Genomic DNA, 23,863 nt, shown 5'->3' on the forward strand with positions numbered 1-23,863 from the left:
TATGTATATATATATATATATACATATATATATATATACTCTGAATGCAAATATGTAGGCATTCATCTAAACATTCATACATATACATATATATATATATATGAGTATATACATGTGCATGTATACTTGTACATGTATTTCTTTCTCCCTTTCCCTCTCCCTTTCCCTTCACTTTTCTCCTTCTCTTTTTCCTTCTCCTTCTTCTCTTTTTCTTTCTCGGCATATGCATATCCATAATTTACAAAGATAAAACACAAGATTTCTTAAATGTTTGGAAAAATTAGATGTTCTATTTTTAAAGTATCCCCCTGATATACTAGTAAAGTTTCCTTGACAGCAAGGTAAACAAACTTAATTTAACACTCTTTATAAAAATAAGGGCTAATTATGTTGGGATGGTTTTGAAAAAAAAAGACCCATAAATGCCTTGTTTATGGATTTTTGTAATGAAACTGATATTATGGAAAGGAATTTAGAATTAAGCAAATAACATGGTTAAATATCCATGCTTTTTGATTTAACTGCTAGCTGTATCCTAAGGAGCTCTTTTGATAAACAGAAAGGTCCTATATGTAGTATAATATTTATAGTAACAAGTTTTAGTGCTGAAAGAAATTAGCTGTTCAAATTGAAAATAGTTAAATATATTGCCTATATGAATACAATACAATATTATTGTATTATTATAAATAGCAAATGAGATGAATACAAAGAATGTTCAAAAGACTTAATGATGCAAAGAGAAGTAAGCATATCCAACTATAAATACACATGCTAACAACAATTGCTACAGAACAATACAAACTTTTTGATAGATTACAAAGAACATTTTTGGTCACAAAAAAGACATATAAGAAGAAATCAACTCCCACTACTTTGCACTCTTCTCTTTGTCTCTTTCTCTTTTTGTCTCTGTGACTCTGCTTTTCTTTTTCTCTCTACCTCCATGTTTCTTTGTCTCTTTTTTCTTACTCTCTCTCTCTATGTTTATTACTCTCTATTTCTGTGATACTTTGAAAAAGAGCACAAAAAGACAGAGAGATACAAAGGTAGCAAATCAGGGAGCCAGAGACAAAAAGAGGGAGCCAGAGAAAGGAACAGAGACAAACAGAGACATAGAAACAGAGAAAGGAAAAGAATTTACGAACTACTTACTATGTGTCCTGGATGATACTAAGTATTAGGGATATAAACAAATGAAGATAAAAAAGTGCTCAAGGAACACTACATTGTACACACAGAGTTATTGAATGGAAATAACAAAGATTTAGAATAGATTCTTAATTTTTGAAACTGAAATATTGAGTAAATATTGACCTATCAGTTTTCCAATTCTTTTAACTCTCAACTTTCATGAGTCATTCTTCCTTCCACACAAATAGCTTTATCCCAATATATTCATTCATCCATAATTACTGCTTATTATTTTCAATTTATAGACATGAAATAAAAAATTACTCTCCTCCCTCCAAATTCATAGTTTGAGTGTAGAGTTGGCTAAAAACATTTAGAACTTGTCTATTGGTGAACACATTTTGGATAGATGATGTTTAATGGACAATTAATTCAGTCCATAATTAAAAAGGAGAGTACCATATGTTATTATTATTATTTTGGATTGTGCAGTGTTTTTAATGATATTTAAACTTTTCCATGAAACAAAAGCCCATCTTCTTAAAATTAAATATATTTTGTTGTTGCTATATTTGGTGAGCCATGGAAAACAAATTTAAATTGAATTCAAGGTGCAGACAATTGAAGATAATAGAAAAGCATATAGTGGGTATAAGTAGGTTATATGTACATAGCATATTACCCAACAAAAAATTTGAAAAGGGAAACAATGAAAAGGATATCATCAGAGAGATGCCTTAATAGAGGAGATGGATTAGTCATTATCAAGTTTTAGATAACTTATGAATATCCCCTACATCCCACTGGACAAAAGTTTTTGGAGTAAAATTCCCAGTATATTTGAAAGAATATTTGTAGGAATTGACAAGAATCTCATAAGAAAAGGGACATACATCCCCTTCAACATCCTATAATATTTCATCTCATTCATAGATCATAACTTGTTCAGTCACTGGCCCTAGATCATAAATTGAGATGTTTGAACTAGATTTTGTGTGTGTGTGTGTGTGTGTGTGTGTGTGTGTGTGTGTATGTGTGTGTTCTTAACCTGTAGATTCCAAAGATTATAGATAAATGTTAGAGGAAATATGTACTTTCTGGCTGAAAAGAAAACTTTTCTCCAATTGCAAATGGAGGATCAAGGGCTTTAACAGGCTATAACTCCCAGATCCAACAAAAGAGAGAACCCTTGGTCTCTGGCATCTCATATCTATTTAAGCACTAAAAGTGGCAGATTCTGTTTTTGTACCTTGGGGCTCTCTGTAGGTTGAGTCTATGCTGGTGATGTTAAATCTTCTCTCCCTCCATGTTGAACCATGTCATCAGCTCCTCTGCCATAGAATTTGATGGAAAAAAAAAAACCTAGAGATCATCATGTTCAGCCCTTCCATTGTTCAATTAAAGAAATTGAGATCTGAAATGGAACAAGAATTTGGACAATCAAGGTCTTAGTAAATCAATCAAATAAGTAGCACTCTATGGTTTGGGGTTTGAAGCCTTCAAACTTTCAAGTCAATTCTGATTTCATTTGGTCTAATTGAGGTTCTGCTACATGGAGTTCTGAAAATGGTAATGACTCTTGGAAGTTCAGTGTCTTTTCTTCCCCTTGTGCAAATTATGGCTTTACACTTCCTGTCTGCTCTAATTCCTTGGGCATATTTTATTTTACCCAGAGACATTAATATATTATAGGCTTTCTTAAATTGACCATATGGGAATCGATTACTGTACTCAGAGATTACTCTTCTCATTCTAATGTAACTCAATTATCAGAGAAGATGGGACTCATGATAATATTGAGCCTTATTATATATCTATATTAATAATTCTTTCTTATGCTCTCTGCTGCTTCATGCTTAGAAAATGGAGTTTGTATACTAATATATTCTCTATGGCCTAAATATTGACTCTTCATCATATAAGAGTTGTCTGGGTCTGTAGAAACTAGGATTAAAGCAGCTTTTCAAATGTGTTATCCATTACCTAGAATGCTGGCACATCATCTTAGGATATCTGGGATTACTTTCATTCTTTGTTGATGCCTTCTTGAGCTACAATATTTTCAAAACATTTAAACTTAATGGCATATTGCTGCAAAAGTTCATGACCAAAAGGAGAAACCCATTCATCATTACTTACTATGTGTCACAATCATAAAACAAATTTAGAGCAGACTTCTGCTTTTAGAAGACACCTACAGATTTTCCTGAAGTCTAAAAGAAGTAATTGGGAATCAGCCGAGTAACCTCTCACCCTCATACTGAGGTAATGTAGTAGTCATATCTAGCCAAGTGAAAGGTAGGTTAGTCAAGTAAAGAAAACAGAACATAATTATAATGCTGTCATTTTGTATTGAGAATGTGTGTTATAACTGAAATGACAGCTTAGATGTTTTTTTTCAAACTACATATATTTATTAAAAGAACACTATTTTAATTGGCAATATTTTCCTTTTCCCCCTGCTGTCATTCTCTCCTGATTAACCATAAAATGTTACTTGTCTACAATTAGAAATAGAGAAATACTATTTCATCCAATTCTTTCTATTTAATTTATCTTTCCATGCTGTTAGGTCAATTTGCTGTTTTCAGTGCTGCAATATATTATAAGAATTTATGTAGCGGAACTTGGTTAATACCAAATACTATATTTCAGAGAAGCTAATTGAAAACTTCTTTAGCCTAGAATTCAAATGCTTTCAAGCATTAACCAGCTAAAACTGGTTAAACTTGCACAATCAAGAGAAAGCAAGTACACCTGACTTCTTGCTGATTTTACAAAAAACAAACAAACAAAAACAAAACAAAACAAAAAAAGGAGCAGTATTACTTTTCAGAAGCTTGGTTTTTCATGACAAGGGGATGGTCCAAAAAGCAGATAGATAGTATTACCATTGGACTAGCTAGGAACATTTTTGTGCCTTCAACTTATTGCCTGGCAATAGCAATTGGTAAATCAATCAATATCCAGGTCCCTTTTATATGTGGCAATTTCACATTTATGCATACTCTGTAGTCAGTATTTGACTATATATCCAATGGGGGAGGAGAATAATGGAAGTGGATGGAGGTATACATGTTGCAGGATAGACAGAGGATAACTAAGATAGAATGAAATTGACAAACACCTAGTTTGGGAATGAATGAAGTTTCTGAATTCATATAGCTCAAAGCAAGTTGCAAAAGGCAAAGGTGGGGGGAAGAGGTATTTGTCAGCAGCTAAAATTGATAGACCTACTCAAGGATGTCAATTTTAAACCACCTTCATTACAGACACAGTGGAGGAGTGTGTGTGGGAACATCTTAACATTGATAAGGTCAAAAAAGTCATCAATTTCAAAGAGAGAGCAATGGAGAGAGAGCTATTGCCCCTTCTCTCTGCTTTCTTGAAATCTTAAAAACCGTTCTGCCTTCAGGTATGTATGAGCACCAAAAACATTTGTATATATTTCTGTTTTCTTGTAGTATGCTCTTTGCCCTCTATTTCCACTTGCTATCAATCCTGAATAGCCACCTTAACCCTTACCATCTCCTTAAACTTTTCTGATTCTACTAACCAACAATTAATTTTATTCTTCTTATAAAGATTTGTGCTTATGATTTTGTCTTATTTTGTTATATCTTTTTTGCATGTATTTTCTCTAATATAAAAACATCTGATTGAAAGTAGGAAATAGGTTTTATTTATATTATAACCCCTTTTGCCTAGCACCCAAAACTTTGTCCAAAGTAGGTGCTTGGTAAATATTTGTTGAAATAAATTGATCTCAGATAAAATTGTGAATTAGGTAAAATTGCCTTTCAAATTATTAGTTTTCCTTTCAGACATCCACATTTTTATACTGCCTTTATTGCTTCCTGCTAAATATTTAGTCCTTCCCACTATTCTATCTTCTGTCGATGCTACAGAACATTTTTTGTCTGTCCTGTTTCTTCCTTTCTCTTCAATCCAATTCAAATCCATCTGTTCGATGTACCATTCATTCAGAAGCCTTTTATATGGCTAGTTAAAACAAATGATCATCTGATTGAAGTTAAGACATCCATGGCTTAATATACAATAATAAAATATATCTCCCAAATTGCATTAATTAAATAATATGGCAAAAGTGAATATATAGGAGATCAAACCATTAGGGCTTCGCAATATAACATGCCCATTTAAATATAGAAGGAAAGAAATAGGTACATCTGCTAGTCAAAATCCTGCAAATGGATCTTTGTCTGAATACATAGGAAAAAAAAAAAAAAAAGAAACATCTTATAAAGGTTAAAGGTTGCCTTTCAATTCTTGAGCAGATTTACTTTAAATTATTTGTTTAAATGCAGCTAGGTATATATACATCTTTAATGAATAATACTTCTGGAAACTTTTAGTTGAAATCAAATTTACTTTAGAAAGATTTCTCAACTAAAATGAATAAAATTGTGTCTTATTGTACTTAATCTATTTGTTTTTAATCCAAACCTGATAGTTGAATTGTATCTATTCTTTTTCCTTCTAAATGATAACAAATATAATTTATGAATGACAATGATAAACAAAACAAAAAGAACAATTTAAAGTAAGTATAGCCAGGAAGAGAATATTCTTCACTGACAGTGGTATAATAACAATAATAGCAAATCTATAACATTTTCAGATTAGCAAAGTGCACTACATGTATAATCTCACAAACTTATAAATTTGATGTTTTTACTATCCCCATTTTATAGATGGAAAGTTGATACGGAAACTGTGACATACCCAATGTAAATATCTTTTTGTTTGTTTTGTGAGACATTGGATTTAACTAACTTTGCTCAGGGTTTCACAATTATATGTCAAGTGTCTGAAGATAGATGTGATCTCAGCTCCTCCTGATTACAGGGACAGTGCAAAATTAATAAATATTTGAGGCAGGATTGAAACTCAGCTTATCTTGACTCTGGCCGAACTGATTGAGTACTGATTCAATTAATTATGCCATCTATGAGCCTATAAATATCCAACTATATACCTATTGCTTTCCAAGCCAGCTTATATATTCCAACTCAGATTTTCCCATATCAATGGTAAGACTTTTTTGATTCCTTTTCTTCTCCCCAACTCCATCTTTCTTACATCACATATGTAACTTTTTTTTTTTTAATTAATTTTATAATTATAACATTTTTTGACAGTACATATGCATAGGTAATTTTTTACAACATTATCCCTTGTACTCCCTTTTGTTCGGAATTTTTCCCCTCCTTCCCTCCACCCCCTCCCCTAGATGGCAGGCATTCCCATATATATTAAATATGTTATAGTATATCCTAGGTACAATAACATATATAACTTCTTAAATTATACCATTTTATTTTTCTCTATCTAAAAATGCATTGCACAAAATATTATCTTATCTATTTCTTGTATGTCACCCTTCTAATAGATTCTATATGGGATGAGAAAAGGGCCATGTCCTCATGCAAAAATTTTTATTTTCCCCAAGGCAATACTGAGCAAAAGTAGATGTTAAATAAATGTTTGAATCTTCATCTTGGTTCCTTTCTATCTTTATACCAAGCCCTGCTAACTTCCTACATAACACACCCAGCCCTGCCCCACCATTTGAATAAACATGCATTTGAATACTAGGAAGTTAACAAAAGGAAGTGTGATATGGTAAAAAGGATACTGATTTCAGAAACCATGATTATGCTCAAATGTTATCTCTGCTATTTATTATCTCTGTCATCATCAAGTCTCAATCTCTTTTGACTTTAGGTTCTTATGTAAAATAAGGTTGGATTACGCAGTCTCTGAGATCCACTGATTAAAAAAAAAAAAAATTAAGTTGTAGGATCAAGGTTCTGAATGGGTTTTAGAGTGATAAGATCCACAAATATTTAGAATATAACAAATTTCCAGAATGCATTTTGGAAAAATTTTAGAAAAAAAGTAGGGGAGGCAGCCCAGCACATGGAAGCCCAAGGCAGGTCAAGGTGGAGAGACCTCCTTCTGGAGGAATCTATTGGGAGACTCTTAGCCAAAATACAGAAGTGTTTGGTACTCTGTCCTGGTTTAGAAGTCCGTGAATCAGCAGACTAGCTGTGAGACCTTCAACACAACTACCAAAAAGCAAACAGTGAGCCCCTGAAACTCAGCATAACAAGACTTGGCAAAGATGATCCAGGAATACAAGGAAACTGGAAACACTGGCCCCAGAATAGCATGAAGCCATTATCACCTGCAGAGGAAGTTTGAGGCAGACCTCAATCTTTAAAAATGAGCAAGAAAAACAAAATGAGCTCTGAAAATAGATAGCTCTTATAGAGACAGGGAAGAATAGACCTCAAATCCTGAGGACACTAAAGACAAAACTTTTTTCCAGTTAAAGCTTAAAAGGGGGTATTACTAGCTCTCCAATTCAAAAGGCTCTCTTGGAACAATTCAAAAGGATCTTAAAAAAAGAGGTAGAAGAAAAATGGGGAAAGGAAATGAGAACTCTGGAAAAGGAAACACAGAAATTGTATGAAGAAAATCATTCCATAAAGAATAATTTTGACTAAATGGAAAAAGAAAACAATGCCTTAAAAACCAGAATTTTTTAAATGAAAAAAAAAAAAAAAAACCCTCAATAAACACAACAACTCATTTAAAAGTTCAATTGGCCAAATGGAAAAAGAGATAAAAAAGACAACTGAAGAAAATAATTCACTAAAAATTAAAATTTAACAAATAGAAGCAAATGACTCAATGAGACATCAAGAATCAGGCAAACAAAATCCCCAAAATGGAAAAAAGAAAATGAAGAAGAAGAAAATGTAAAATGCCTCATCGGATCTGGAAAACAGATCCATGAAAGACAATCTAAGAATTATTGGATGCCTGAAACCATGATACAAAGAAAAGATAAGACAACATCTTTCAAGAAATTATCAAGGAAAACTGACTTCATGTCCTAGAACCAGAGGTTATAATAGCCAATGAAAGAATCTACTGCTCCCTTCCTGAAAGGGACCCAAAAATGAAAACTCCAAGAAATATTGTAGACAAATTATGTAATTATCAGATCAAGGACAAAATAATGTAAGCAGTCAGAAAGAAACAATTCAAATATAGAGGAGCCACAATCAGGATTACCCAGGACCTAGCAGTTTCTACTTTAAATGATTGAAGGACCTGGCATATGATATTCTGCAAGATAAAAGAGCTTGGATTGCAGCCAAACATTAACTATCCAACAAAATTAAACATTATCTTTCAGAAAAAAAGACAGGCATGCAATGAAATAAGTGACTTTCATTTATTTTTCATAAAAAATATCAAAGCTAAACAGAAAATGTGATCTTCATATACAGCACTCATGACAAGCATAAAAAGGGTAAAAAGGGAAGAAAAATTGTTTTTAAAGGTTAAACTGTTTACATTATTACATGAGATTATATGTTTAAATTTTGAGAACTGTATCTTTGTTAGTGATGTACTTAGAGGCTACAAGTATAATTTAACCTTATTGTGAGGATATAAAAAGAAATTAGGGGTGGAAAGGGATTATGTGGAAAGAGGAAAAAGAGCTAAATTGGGCTAAATTATATCACATGAAGGAGCAAAAAAGAACTATGACGATTGAAGAAAGGAGGAATGAGAAAAGTGAACTTAATCTCAAGGGATTTGGATCAAAAAGAGATTATTATCAAACATATTTAGTTTAATAGAGAAACTTATAGGGAAGTAGAGAGGGAAAGAGAAATGGAAAAGAAGAAACTTTTAAAAAGGGAGAAGAAAAGTAGAAGGAGAAAGGGATAAGAAAGGGTAGAATAGTTGTTTAAGAAGCGGATGGATTATGAGAGATGGTGTTCAAAAGCACAACACAGGGCCAGAGGGAAAGGGAGAAAGGAAAGAGAAAAGTATAATTTGGGGAAAATAAAGTGGCAGAAAGCACAGTTAGTAATTTAATTGTGAATTTGAATGGAATGAACTCTTTCATAAAACAAAACTCAATAGCAGACTGGATTAAAAGCTAGAATCCTAAAATATATTATTTACAAGAAACATTTAAAGCAGAGGCATACAGAGGAGAGGTAAAAGGCAGGATCAGTATTTATTATGCTCCAGATAAAGTAAAAATAAAAAAGCAAACAAAAGCAGTTGTATCAATCCTGACCTCAGATCAAGAAAAAAAAAAAAAAAAAAGTTTTAAATAAAAGAAATAAAGGAGCACCTTAGATAATGAATTTTGCTAAAGGAGTATCATAGATAATAAATATCAATACTAAATATAGACACACCAAGTGGTATAGCATTCAAATATCAAATACCTGGAGGAAAAGTTAAGAGAGCTGCAAGAGGAAATAGAAAGCAAATCATATTAGTGGATGATCTCAGCCTTGCTGTATCAAAACTAAATAAATTGAATCACAAAATAAATAAGAAAGAAGTTAAGGAGGTAAATAGAATATTAGAAAAGTTAGGTAGGATAGACCTTTGGAGAAAATTGAATGGGGAGAGAAAAAAAATATATTTTTGTTGGTAGTACATGGAAACTATACACAAATTGATCCTGGATTCAGGCATAAAAACATAAAAATCAAACACAGAAAGGCAGCAATAGTAAATGCATTTTTTCAGATCAAGATATAATAAAAAATAATAAAGGGTGAGGGGGAAATAGTTTAAAAATTATTGGAAACTAAATTTATTCTTAAAGAATGAGTGAGTGAAAAAAAAATCACAGAAAAAACCCATAATTTTATCCAGAAGAATGACAATAATGAGACAAAATACCAAGATTTATGGGATATAATTAAAGCAATTCTTAGGAGAAATTTTCTATCTCTAGATGCTTACTTGCATAAAATAGAGAAAGAGAAGATCAGTGAATTTACCATGGAACTAAACAAGTTTGGGGAAAAAATGAAAAACCCTAATTAAATACTAAATTTGAAAGTATGAAAATAAATGGGGAGGCTAATAATATTGAAAGGAAGATAACTTTAACTAATAAAAAAATTAAGAGTTGGATTTATAAAGTCATGCAACAAAATAGATAAACCTTTTGTCAATTTGGTTAGAAAAAGAAAACAGAAAACCATATTGCTAATGACAAAAATGAAAATGGTGAACTTTTCACCAAGGAAGAGGAGATTAGAGCAATAATTAGAAGTTATTTTGCCCAACTATGTGCCAATAAATTTGATAACATAATTAAAATGGAAGAATACTTACAAAAAGAGAGTTTGCCCATATTAACAGAGGAGAAAATGAAAATACTTAAATAGTCCCATTTTTTAAAAAATAAATTGAACAAACTATTAATCAACTTCCTAAGAATAAGTTTCAGAACAAGATGGATTTACATGTGAATTTTAGCAAACATGTAAAGGACAATTAATCATAATATTATGCAAACTCTTTGGACAAATAGAGAAAGAAGGAGTTCTACCAAATTCCTTTTTATGACATAAATATGGTGCTGATACCTAAACCAGGTAAGGTTCAAACAGAGAAAGAATAGATCAATTACCTAATGAATATTGATGTAAAATCTTAAATAAAATATTAGCAAAGAGATTATAGAAAATTATAAATAGGATAATAAACCATGACCAAGTAGGAATTATACCAAGAATGCAAGGCTGGTTCAATATTAGGAAACTCTAAACATAATTGACTCCCTCAATAACCAAACTAACAGAAAACATATGATGATCTCAATAGATGCAAGAGCATTGATAAAATGCAAAACCTATTTTTATTAAAATCACAAGAAAGTATAAGAACAAATGGGTTTTCCCTTAAAATGATCAGTAGCATATATTTAACACCATCAGTAAGTATCAATTCCCAATAAGATCAGGGGTGAAACAAGATTGCCCACTATCATTATTATTCAATATTGCATTAGAAATGTTAGTGTTAGCAATAAAGAAATAAAAAAAGAATTAAATTAAGTAATAAATAAACCAAATTATCACTCTTTGCAGATGATAAGATGGTGTACTTACAGAATCCTAGAGAATCAACTAAAAAACTACTAGAAACAACTCGGAGCTTTAGCAAATTTGCAGGGTCCAAAATATATCCACATAAATCATCAGCATTTCTACATATTACCAACAAAGTTCAGCAGCAAGAGATACAAAGAGAAATTCCATTTAAAATAGCTGTAAATTAGTGAAAGGTTCTGATAAAGGCCTCATTTCCAAAATTTATAGAGAACTGACTCTAATATATAAGAAATCAAGCCATTTTCCATTTAATAAATGGTCAAAGGATATAAACAGACAATTTTCTGATGATAAAATTGAAATAATTTCCACTCATATGAAAGAATGTTCCAAATCATTATTGATCAGAAAAATGCAAATTAAGACATCTCTGAGATACCACTAAATACCTGTCAGATTAGCTAAAATGACAGGAAAAAAAATAATGATGAGTGTTGGAGGGGCTGTGGGAAAACTGGTACACTGATGCATTGTTGGTAGAGTTGTGAAAGAATCCAGCCATTTTGGAGAGCAATTTGGAACTATGTCCAAAAAACTGATCAAAATGTGCATACCCTTTGATCCAGCAATGCTACTACTGGGCTTATATCCCAAAGAAATACTAAAGAAGGGAAAGGGACCTGTATGTGCCAAAATGTTTGTGAAAGCCCTTTTTGTAGTGGCTAGAAACTGGAAAATGAATGGATGCCCATCAATTGGAGAATGGTTGGGTAAATTGTGGTATATGAATGTTATGGAATATTATTGTTCTGTAAGATATGACCAGCATGATGAATCCAGAGAGGCTTGGAGATATTACATGAACTGATGCTATGTGAAATGAGCAGAACCAGGAGATCATTATACACTTCAACTACAATACTGTATGAAGATGTATTCTTCTGGAAGTGGATATCTTCAACAAAGAGAAGATCTAATTCAGTTCCAATTGATCAATGATGGACAGATGCAGCTACATCCAGAGAAGCAATACTGGGAAATTAGTGTACACTGTTTGTATTTTTGTTTTTCTAACTAGGTTATTTTTACCTTCTGAATCCAATTCTTCCTGTGCAACAAGAAATTCAGTTCTGCACACATATATTGTATCTAGGATATATTATTATAACATATCTAACATGAATAAGACTGCCTACCATCTAAGGGAAGAAGTGGAGGGAAGGAGGGGAAAATTGGAACAGAAATGAGTGCAAGGGATAATGTTGTAAAAATTATTCATGCATATGTACTGTCAAAAAAAAAGTTATACATGTATTGGGTCTGCCATCTTGGGGGAGGGGGTAAGGAAGGGAAAAATATAGAACAAAAGGTTTGGTAATTGTCAATGTTGTAAAATTACCCATGCATATATCTGGTAAATAAAAACTATTTTAAAAAGTTATAATTATAAAATTTTAAAAAAATATTAAAAAAAATAACTGTAAATAATATAAAGTATTTGGGAGTCTACCTGCCAAGACAAAGTCAGGAACTATATGAACGTAATTAAAAAAACACTTTACACACAAATGAATTCAGATCTAATAAACTGGAAGAATATGAAGTGCTTGTGAGTTGGTGGAGGTAAAGTAATAAAAATGATAATTCTACCAAAATTAATTTGTCTATTCAGTACCATATTAAAGTGACAAGAACTTACTTTTTACAGAACTTTGATCCTGCAATGTCTCTTCTGGGCCTGTATCCCAAAGAGAGCATAAAAAAGGGAAAAGGATGCATAGGTATAAAATTTTTTGTAGCAGCTCTTTTTAGAATGTCAAGGAACTGGAAACTGAATGGATGCCCATCAATCGCATAATGGCTGAATAAGTTATGGCACAAGAATGTTATGTAATATTATTATTTTATAAGAAATGATCTGCAGGATGATTTCAGAGAGGCCCAGAAAAACTTTCATGAACTGGTGCTAAATGAAATGACCAAAACTAAGTGAACATTATAAATAGCAACAAGAAGACTATGTGATGATCAATTCTGATGAACATGGCTCTTTTCAGCCATGAGGTGATTCAGACCAATTCCAATGGAGAGAACCATCTGCATCCAGAAAGAGCAGTGTGGAACTGAATGTGGATCACGTATAGTATTTTCACCTTTTTTGTTGTTGTTCTCTCTCTCTCTCTCTCTCTCTCTCTCTCTCTCTCTCTCTCTCTCTCTCTCTCTCTCTCTTTACTTTTTGATCTGATTTTTCTTGTACAGCATGACAATTGTGGAAATATACATAAAATAATTGTTTAACATATTGGATTACTTTCTGTCTAGATGAGGAGGTGGGAGGAAGAGTAGGAGAGGAAAATTTGGAACACAAAGTTTTGTAAGAATGAATGTTGAAAACTATCATTGCATATATTTAGGAAACAAAAAGCTATTATTAAAAATATATAATTTGGGTTTCCAAATTCCATTTCCCCTTGTACTTCTCCCTTCTTGAGATGGAAAATCATCAAATGTAGGTTATTCATGTGCAATTATATTAAACATTTCCATATTTGTCATTCTATAAAAGAAAACTTAGAGATGAAAAATAAAAGAAAGAAAATAAAAAAGCATGTTGCTTTCTGTATGCAAACAATTTAAATTCTTTTTATGCAGACAGACAGGATGCTTCATCATTAGAACTTTGGAATTGACTTGGATCACTGTATTTCTGGGAATAGCTAAGAAATTCACAATTTTTATTGAATGATATTGATACTGTATATAAGATTTTAGGAGTTCTGTCCATTTCATATGCATCAGTTCATGTAAATCTTTCCAGATTACTTTTAAAATCATCTTGCTTGTCATTTTTATAGCACAGTAATATTGCTTCAATAATAGCTTGTTTAGCCATTTGATGGGCTCATTGTTAATCAGTGGTTTATTTTGACTCTCTACATGCTTGCTATTGAAAGATTTTGTGGGGAATACACTCTCTCCCCATCCCCTACATTTGTTTCCATTCTAGGAAAAAAGATTGGTTCAAAAGAACTATTTGCTGAAAAAGTCATCAAGTAATGGTTGGAATTTTATAACACCAGTGACCAAGTTTCCACATGTACTTTGTGTCCTTTCTGTATTTCCTCTCCCAAATATTAAAATTAATAAAAGCAACAGAATGACCCTTAGAGATTATACATTCCAAAGTTTTCATTTTATAGATGAAAAAACTGAGACTAGAAATTGAAATGATTTATTCAAAAATTATGTAGCCATCAAGAGTCAAAGTTGGTTTTCAAGTGAAGCTTATGTGACTCCAATAATTTTCCCCTATCCTGTGCTTACTGAATTTTTCACTTGCTCTCGCCCTAAATAAGAGGACTGAGATTTCAGCACATGAACTTAACCTTCACTGGCACTGGTCCTCTCATGAGCATAAACTAAATTAGCACCAGTAGTTGCTGAGCAGTATCAGAAGCACAATAAGGGAATGGATTTTGAGGTCTTGTTTGACAGTTCTACTCCTATTAGCCCAGAATGTACTTCAGAAGGCAGTGTGAAGCCCTAGACAACCTCTACTATGACAGTAATGGAAATGGTCCACTTCTGTAATTTCCTGTCTATGTTTGGTTGCCTTGTTAGCACATTATTTTGAAGACATATTGATGACCTTTCATATATCAGCACTTAAGGATAGAAATTAATGCCAATGAATACAAAGATGAAAAAAAGATAGGACATATAAATTGAATCATAGAACTGGTAAGATATGTCCAAAAACTGAACCATTATTATTTTTGTATAGTTACATGGATGTATTTTAGAATAACTCCACTTTTAAGTTCTTTATTTAATGTTTTTAAATTCTGTCACCATTGCTGTAGAGCTTCTGACCTATCTCAAAATGTCAATTTTTTCAACCCTCAGTACGTTTGTGAGGGAAGCCAATAATTTCTCAGACCTAGTCTGTCAATTGTTTTACCTTAAAAATTTTTAAGTGTCATATATTATGCTATGATATGGAAAACTAATATTAAAATGGATATGAGTGAAATAACATCCTGATAGCTTCTTAATAAATAATGAAATGGAAGTTAGGGGAGAATAGTTTGTTTCTAAGTCAGCCCATAATTGTGTTGCTATCTTTACCTTCTCATAGTATTGTTAAGCTATGGAACAATATAATACTCTTTTCCACCCATGTATCTCATGGAAATCCACTTTATCTTCAGTTGTTCAATTATATTTACTTAGTAAAAAAAAAAAATTATTGAATGCTATGTGCAAACCACAGAATATACATTTTTGCAAAATATGCCTCCTGCCCTCAAAGAATGGTATTGAATGGTAGAAGAAAGAATTATCTGGTGGAAACAACTGAAGCTGGAGACAAAGGATTTGTGTTTGTCTCCAAGCTTTGCCACTGATCACATGTATTATCTCAAAAGGGTCACTGTCTTTATCTCCTCATTTGTAAGATGAGAGAATTGGAACTCTCAGATGTAATACAGACAAAACTTGAATCTTATGAACATTATAAACTTGGTGTTAGAGAACAGCAGAAGAATGAAAGGTCCATTGAGGTGCTTGATGTTTGGAATTTGTTTTAAAGCATAGACTTATTAACACTTCTCTTTTGCCATTAATTGTGACTCTTGGTTTCTTGCTTCCTCCTTGAACATAGTCTTAAGGAAACTACTTGAATTTGCACTTGTGCTTTTAAGATACCTATATATGCCAGAGTTTCTGTCATCATAGCCATCAATATGCTGATAAAAATCTATGGAGACTGAAGAAGAACCCAAAAATTACAATCTTTCTGTTATTTGACAGGCAGCATTTGCCTCCTTCTGTCTGACCTGAAAACCCACTGATTCAATATTAGATCAACCTTGAAGTTCCACATTTGATAACTTTTCCACAAAATAACCAGTGACTAATAGACAATCTTCTCATTTTAGGCTGTCCCTTTACTGCCTCCCCTTCCTCTTTATCTTCAATCTTAATTCTTTTCTTAGTTCCCTATTAGTCCTTTTGTAGTTCTTTCCCCCCCTTTCTTCTACCTCCATTCTACCTCACTTTTTCAACAATTAATTGCAACATCTGTAGTATGGGTCCTTGGGAACTGGTTGTCACTTTCACCATAGTAAAAGTGATTAGCTTCCCAAGAAAACACCTTAATAAGCTGTGATCCATATTTACCTGTACCATCTTCAGATTTATATGAAATTGTGGAATTTATGTAGAATTGTAGAATTATGGAAGGGAGAGATTTTCCTGGCCAGACAAATTATAGTAATAAAAGAAATGAAAAACATTGTGTTTGAGGAAATAAGTGACACATAACCCAGATTGGCTACATCCTAAAATTTATTTCAAAGAAGAAAGAGACTGGACCTTTGATTTCATTGTTATGTGCAGCCCCTTCCACCAGTGCATGTTGGTATCATCCCAAGAACTCACAAAGCCTTCCAAGAGTTACCTTTAACATAAAGAGATTAAGGACTCCCCCAAATGAAAATAACAAGAAATCAGAAATGGACCTTGAATCCAAATCTTTTCGACTTCAAAAGCAGTTTTCCATCCACTGTGACACATTTGTTGTCTTTCATGATGTTTATTAGAGAGAAATTATATTAGAAAGGTAAATATTTACGAAACTGGAGAATCTTACATGCTACATTCAGGAATTTGTTATTTCACTGATAGGCAATAGAGAACCTACTGTGATTATAAAAATTATATAATTAGGTCTATACACTGGGGAGATTAATGTGCCAGAAGATCCTAAAATAAGTTTTAGTTAAGAAAGTTTGGAAGTTAGGAAGCTATTGCAGTAGTTCAAGTTTGTTGCAAAATGATTCGGATTAGGTTGATGAAACATAAATTTGTAGTCTGATGCAATGATATCAAATTCAAATTGAAATAAGGGCCACTGAACAGTTTGTAAAAATCCCTCCAGGTTGTATATTACTTACTTTTAATACATAATGTTTTCTATATTTTATTGTATTTTGTTTTTTTAAGTTTTATCTTTCAACATAACATTTTATTCTGGTTCAGGTCATCCTTGAAAACATCATAGGTTACATATGTCCCACAAGTCACATGTTTGATACCAAGATATTACAGTATTGAAGGTCTAACAATTTATATCAGACTTGGTGGGTTTGTATAGGATTATTAAAATCTATTTCTAATGAAAGTCTCCATTTCCCATTCTTGAGGATTAAGAGGATGGGGAATTACACTCCTCCCAAACTGGATAAAAATTCTAACTAATTCATGAAATTTCATCCAAATGATCTACATAAGAGATAATAGATTACTCTTCATTGGAAGTCTTCAAACAAATGGGAGATAACTTACTAGTTAGCTATAATATAAAGATAATTCATAATAAGGAATGAGTTGGATTAGAAATCTTCCAAAGTTCTTTTGAAAATCAAAATCCTATCATAATTAGAACCCAGTAAAAGCAATAGATTTTTTTTTCTAGTTATGGTTATAATATTAAAGTCACTAAACTATTTCTTTTCTCAATTAATTATCCTACTTTAGGCCATCATTAAATTTCACCTGCACTCTCTGCCTTAACTCTTCTTTCTCAAGCCACCCTGTTTTTGTGGTAAAATTGACATTCTGTAATCATAAAATTAACCATCTTACTCTTATGTTCATGACACTTGAGAATCTTCTAATTATACTTAAAATAAAAACTATATTTTTCCTTGGGCATCTAAATTTATTCATATTTTGTCTCTACCTTACCTCTCCTGGATTTGTTACATTTTTTTATTCATGCTCTTCACATTTTAAACAAACTGATTATTTCCTGTAATCCCATAGGGCCATTACTAGTAATCCTGACCTGAATCCCACAGCTAGACTCCAAAGACTCTGGAGAAGAGAGTGAGGCTGATGACTTTGCACAACTCTGTCTCACTTAAATCCAATTCACTAGCAAGTCAAGACTTCTCCCTCTTTATACCACCGATCTTCTTCAACAATGAAAGATGAACAATAAAAAAAAAAAAAAAAAAAAACAATTCATAATTTGTTTGGAGATACATGAGTGCCTATGACATCCTCTCATGTCTTTTGCCTCTTCAAATTCCTATATTCCTTCAAGCTTAAATTTCACTTGTTACATAAGGACTATCTTGACTTCTCTTCTTCCTAGTACCTTTCCTCTCAAAAGTATTTATTTTATATTTATTTTTGATTTACTTATATTCCTATTATTTTTTTTGCCAAAAGAATGTATCTTCCTCAAATACGAAAGACTTCTTCACTTTTATTTTCTATCCTCAGAATCTAGCAAAATGCCTGGAAAATATTTGATACCTAATAAATGTATGCAAAATAAACAATAAATTCAAAAATAAACCCATTTAAAGGTATTTTCCAGTGTTTTTAAATCAAGTGTTTATTATAAGCCTTTTTCCAATAAATTCATTGTTTTCTTTATTTTATTTAGCAAAACTTGGCATTTGCATTTTCCTATTCTGCTTAGAGGTAATTTGACACTGATATTTTTAAAAGATCTACAAAAAAAGATTAAATCCTTAAAAATATTTCTAAATTTGGATAGAGCCCATTTAGTTATTTTAGAAAAGATTATCCATAATTCCCTTGTTATGTTTAGAATTTAAAAAGCTTGAACAATAAAATAATATGTTTCCCAAGAATCTGAAATGAAAGAAAAAAAAAATCTCAGTGAATTTTTACAGCATTCTATAAAGATAATCTGGGAGGAAAGTGCAAAGTGATTATCTTTCATAGATATGGAAAACTCTCAAAGAAAATTAATAAAAGTAAAATGATTAGAACCTATATCTACTTTTCCAAGTAATGTTCTTCTCATTTTATAATTCTGACTTTTTTGAATTATATGTGTATATGCATATGTACACATATGTTTAATTCTCATTTGAGTTCATTTTTCTGAGAATATATCAACTTCCTAAATATGCATAAACATGTGGTATAACAGAAGGATGTGAGCAGCAACTCTGTTCTCCAAAGCTGTGAGATCCATTTGATCTATAGTAGAAAATGAATCTTAGTGAAATAAAGCATGAAATAATAAATTAAAATGTAGAATATTGTTTGGATTGAATCCTATCCCCAGCAGGCCTACACTTTATGTCCACTGTATAATAAAACACAGGATCTCTCTCTCTCTCTCTCTCTCTCTCTCTCTCTCTCTCTCTCTCTCTCTCTCTCTCTCTCTCTCTCTCTCTCTCTTTTTCTCTTTCTCTCCACGCTCATTATTCCTCTATCTGTAAATTGAGATGCTGTAAAACTCTTTAGCCTTTTGGTTGTTGGTGTCAGGATCCAAGACTGTTTCTATGGGGACCAGATGCTATTCAAGATCCACATAACAGTAAACTTTTGCTCTTTCTAAAGAGCTATTCATTTTAGAAATAAGGGTTAATACTTTCCAGAGATTTATTATTTGAGATTGCACATGTCTGTGTGTGAAGGAGAAAAAAGATGAAAAGTAAAAAAGCATATTAGTTTCTATAGCATGAGCTATTCTATATCTTTGGATCAAAATTACTTTTATATAAAACTTATAAATAAATACAATTTTCAAAAACAATGATATCAATAAGCATACTAAATAAAATTCAAAAAGAACTTTTTATTCTATCTAAGAAAAACTGAGTTTTCTAAATCTGTTTCTTTAAAGAGAGTGGACACGCTACCAAAAAAAGACTAGCTTTTAATTATTCACTTTCTTAGGTTTGTTAATAACCTATGCATAGTAATATTGCAAAGGTAAATAGAATCAACCTTCCCTTTGCACATCAATCATTATTTAATCTACAAAATCTTGGATCTGTCATTCAGTACCTTTTTATTTCCTTATTATCAAATATATTTAAAAAAAAACCCTTTCATATTGTGTTAATATAAGGAATTTTTGAGTAATTGATTATACATGGACAGGACCACATCTAGATATTTCTATATCTCTACATTTTATTTCTGTGTCAATCTACTCTCCTTGCTTCTTTCCTTCCTTCCTTTCCAATTTAGATATGCATTTACTGTAAACTTTCCTGTTCCTTTTGAGATCACTACTGCTTTCCCAGTCACCCAGGGCAGTAACTTCAGAGTCCTTTTGTGTCATCCCACTCTAACTCAGCTTGTTACCACCTCTGGTCATTTCTTCCTGCATCTATTCATGCATCTGTTTCCTTAACTTCATACAGAGGATCATACTCATTGTCCAGTTCAGGTTTTCTTGTTTTTTTGTTTTTTTTTTAAACCTCTAATGTAAACTTTTAGTCTCTAAAATGTACTACCAGACTTCTTTCCTCTTCTGTATCTCACATCTGCCAAAATAATTTTCTGAAGACTATGCTTTTATCATGCTAATCCCTTGCTCAAAAATCTATTGACTATAGCATAAAATCAATACTCCTCAACCTATAATTTGAAACCCTCTACATTCTTCCCTCACTTGTATTTTAGGCTTACTTTATGCTATTCTCCATTATGAACTCTAGTTAGTCTTCTCACCAAATTATTCTATTTTTTATGATTATGCTTTTGGTCAGACTTTCCCTAATGCCTAGAATAGAATATATTATTTAATTATCTCCATCTTTCATAACTTTTATCTTGTTTTCCCATCCCTTCCAAGAAAAAAAAAAATTTAAATTCTCATATCATCTTTGTTGTTAGGAACCTCCCTTTCTTAAAATGATATTTACTCACATACATAACATGTCACACATATGTACATAGACATGCACAAATAGAATGTAAACTTCATGATGCTAAAGAATTAAAAATATGTATGTATGTATATATATACATATATAGAAAAACATATATATATATATATATATATATACTCAATTTATTTCATAATAATTTGTACATATTTGCTTGGTTAATTTTTTAAAAAGCCTTAAAATGATGAAAATGATTCTATTTTCATTTTGTACTATACCAACATAATTTAAAAGAATGCTTGGTAGTTTCCAATACCAATAAAAGTGCAAAGAAGATATTTTATATAAATAGATAAAATAATACATCAAATTTTAAACACAGTACCTAGCAAATAGTAAACATTTTCTATAAATGTTAATTGACATTTAGTTATTTTGGAGAAACAAATGATCTACAATTTCAAGAGAAATGAAGCAAATAAAAGCAGAAATGAAGAAGGCACATAGTAGTAAACAATTTTCAAGTAATAATCATTAAAACTGTTTGATACTGATTAAAACTAGGTAAAGAGAACAGTAGAAAAATCGGATAAGTCACAATCATAATTGAAATTGACAGTCCAGTATTCAATAAATTCAATAAAATAAATGACTGAGTGATGGATAAGACCTTCTAGGAAAGTTGGAAAAGATTTTCAGTGAAAATTCAATTTGGAATAGCATTATTTATCTTCTTTTACAATCAATTTCAAATGGGCACAATACCTTAGCAGATAGTCACCTCATTAAATAATAGTAGTTGATACCTTTCATCATAGTGGTTAAGGGGAAAATTGTTTTCAGCTTGGCCCCATTGTAGTTTTCAGTTTTTGAGTAAAGTGTATTTCTGTCTCTTCTAAGGTCTAACTTATCTTTGTTATTCCCCTCACCCCTTTCTATACCATTTTCTATTGCTTCCTTTTGTCTCCTTTCCCTTATATCACTGTGGCTAGGATACATTTTTTTCATCAGAAATTCTATTTGATTTCCTATTGTGGGTCTTTTATTCTGGGTTCACTTAGTGGTATATCTCATCCAATGTATTTCTTGGTTACATTTGTTATGCTCATGTCTTCATTCATATCCCTGGACTTAATTGATGTTTTAGGGATTATACATGGGCCATATTCCACTCTAAAATTTTTAGGTAATGGGGTAATTGGGTAAGTCTACTGCATAGACTCCTTAATGGGGCTGGTCAGATCAAGCCCTTTCTACAGGTATTATATATTCTGTGTTGTGGTGGGACCAATTCAGACTTCCAAGATACTAGGTTGAACACATGGTGCTAGGATGATGCTTTCACAGTTGCTACCCTATCTTCTGCTATTCTCTTAGTTCTGGGACTTCCCTATGATCAGTATTGCTTGGGGCCTTTTCCTGAATAAACTTATTTGTAGTACTTGAATTATCTCTAGGACTTTCACAAGATTCTGGCAAGTTTTTTTTTCCCCTAATTCTTTTCTTTTTTCTTTTCTTTTGTTTTCTTTTGTTTTCTTTTGTTTTCTCTTCTCTTCTCTTCTCTTCTCTTCTCTTCTCTTCTCTTCTCTTCTCTTCTCTTCTCTTCTCTTCTCTTCTCTTCTCTTCTCTCTCTCTCTCTCTCTCTCTCTCTCTCTCTCTCTCTCTCTCTCTCTCTCTCTCTCTTTCTCTCTCTCTCTTTTGATTTTGCTTTTAGAGGTTGATTTGGGCATATTTATAATGATCAGAACACTGTTATGGGCCAGAGCTCTGAAACAAGGATTCTTATAGGGTGTTAAGTCAGTGGAATTGATAAAGACAATGGTTATTTAGTTTAGCATGGTGCTTAATAGTTTTCTAGTTCAGTATATGTACATAGGGTTTGGGTTAGGATTAGAGCAAGTGAGAGAGCCTAGGAAAGCCAGCGAGAGAGCTGGAGAGAAAGAGAGAGAAATCAAGAAAGAGAAAAAGCAAGAGAGAGAGAGCGAGAGCGAGAGAGAGAGAGAGAGAGAGAGAGAGCGAGAGAGAGAGAGAGAGAGAGAGCGAGAGCGAGAGCGAGAGCGAGAGCGAGAGAGAGAGAGAATTACTTCAGACATTACTTAGAATATTGATCACATGCACTATTAGCTTCCTTGTCTTCTTTTGTCAATGTTCCACAACCTGACTCTAATCCTAACCCTAACCCTAACCCAATTAAATACTTGGTACTTAATATAGTTCAAGATTCACACTTAGGATAGTGTAATTATAAGAGAGCATATAAAGCTTCCCCCACTGAGAGCAAGACTGGTCTGAAAGGCTCTCCAGAAAGCTGGTGGGGCCCCAGGCAAGGAAACTAGATGGTGAAAGAGACAATAAAGAGTTGGACACCTGGCTATTCTTCTGGTGATTGTTCTACTGAAAAGAAGGCTTCAGACTTTCAGAAAACCAAACCAAGAACTGTTGCGAGCTGTCGTCTCCAGAAGCTGCTGGATCGCTCTCTGGGAAGAGATCTGCTGTGTCTACTCAAATCTCTCAGACAGATTCTTCTTCCTGTAACGAACCGTTGTCTCCAGGCAGTTGCTGTTAACTCTTGTCCAAAGAAGTGACTTCCCTTCCTGCAGAGAGCCCCGTCAAGCCTGATGCAATTCAGAGTCTTTCTTCTTGAATCCTGGCTCTGAATCTCCTCCAGCTCTTATCCTTCTCCAGGCCGATCTGCTCTCTGCGCCCAGTGCTGTCTCTTTTTATCCTCCCAGAGAATGGGCGTGGGATAATGCAAGGGCTTCTGGGAAGAACCACCCCAGCCAATGAGCTTGCCCCCTCTATCAAGTCAACCTGAGTTCTCACCTTGTAATTGTCCAGAAAACCTGAATTCTCACCTTGTCACCATCCAGACAACCTCAGTTCTCACCTAGTAATCCCAACATCTCCCCCTTTCTTTTGATTTAGAACATAGGACAGTCATGACCTTGAAACATAAATCCATCAATATGGGAAGTATTGCAGATAATTACATAAATTGCATAAGCACATAGTAACATAGTAACATAACACATGCTAGAAGTATATAACATAATCATAATCATAAATTGAAAATTTATAAATGTCCATAAGTCCATTGTCCATTATTCTCATCTTGTGTGAGGAAGTCCAATGATTCCTGCTGGT

Source organism: Sminthopsis crassicaudata, chromosome 3 (assembly GCF_048593235.1).
Source record: "Sminthopsis crassicaudata isolate SCR6 chromosome 3, ASM4859323v1, whole genome shotgun sequence".
Classification (NCBI taxonomy): Eukaryota; Metazoa; Chordata; class Mammalia; order Dasyuromorphia; family Dasyuridae; genus Sminthopsis; species Sminthopsis crassicaudata.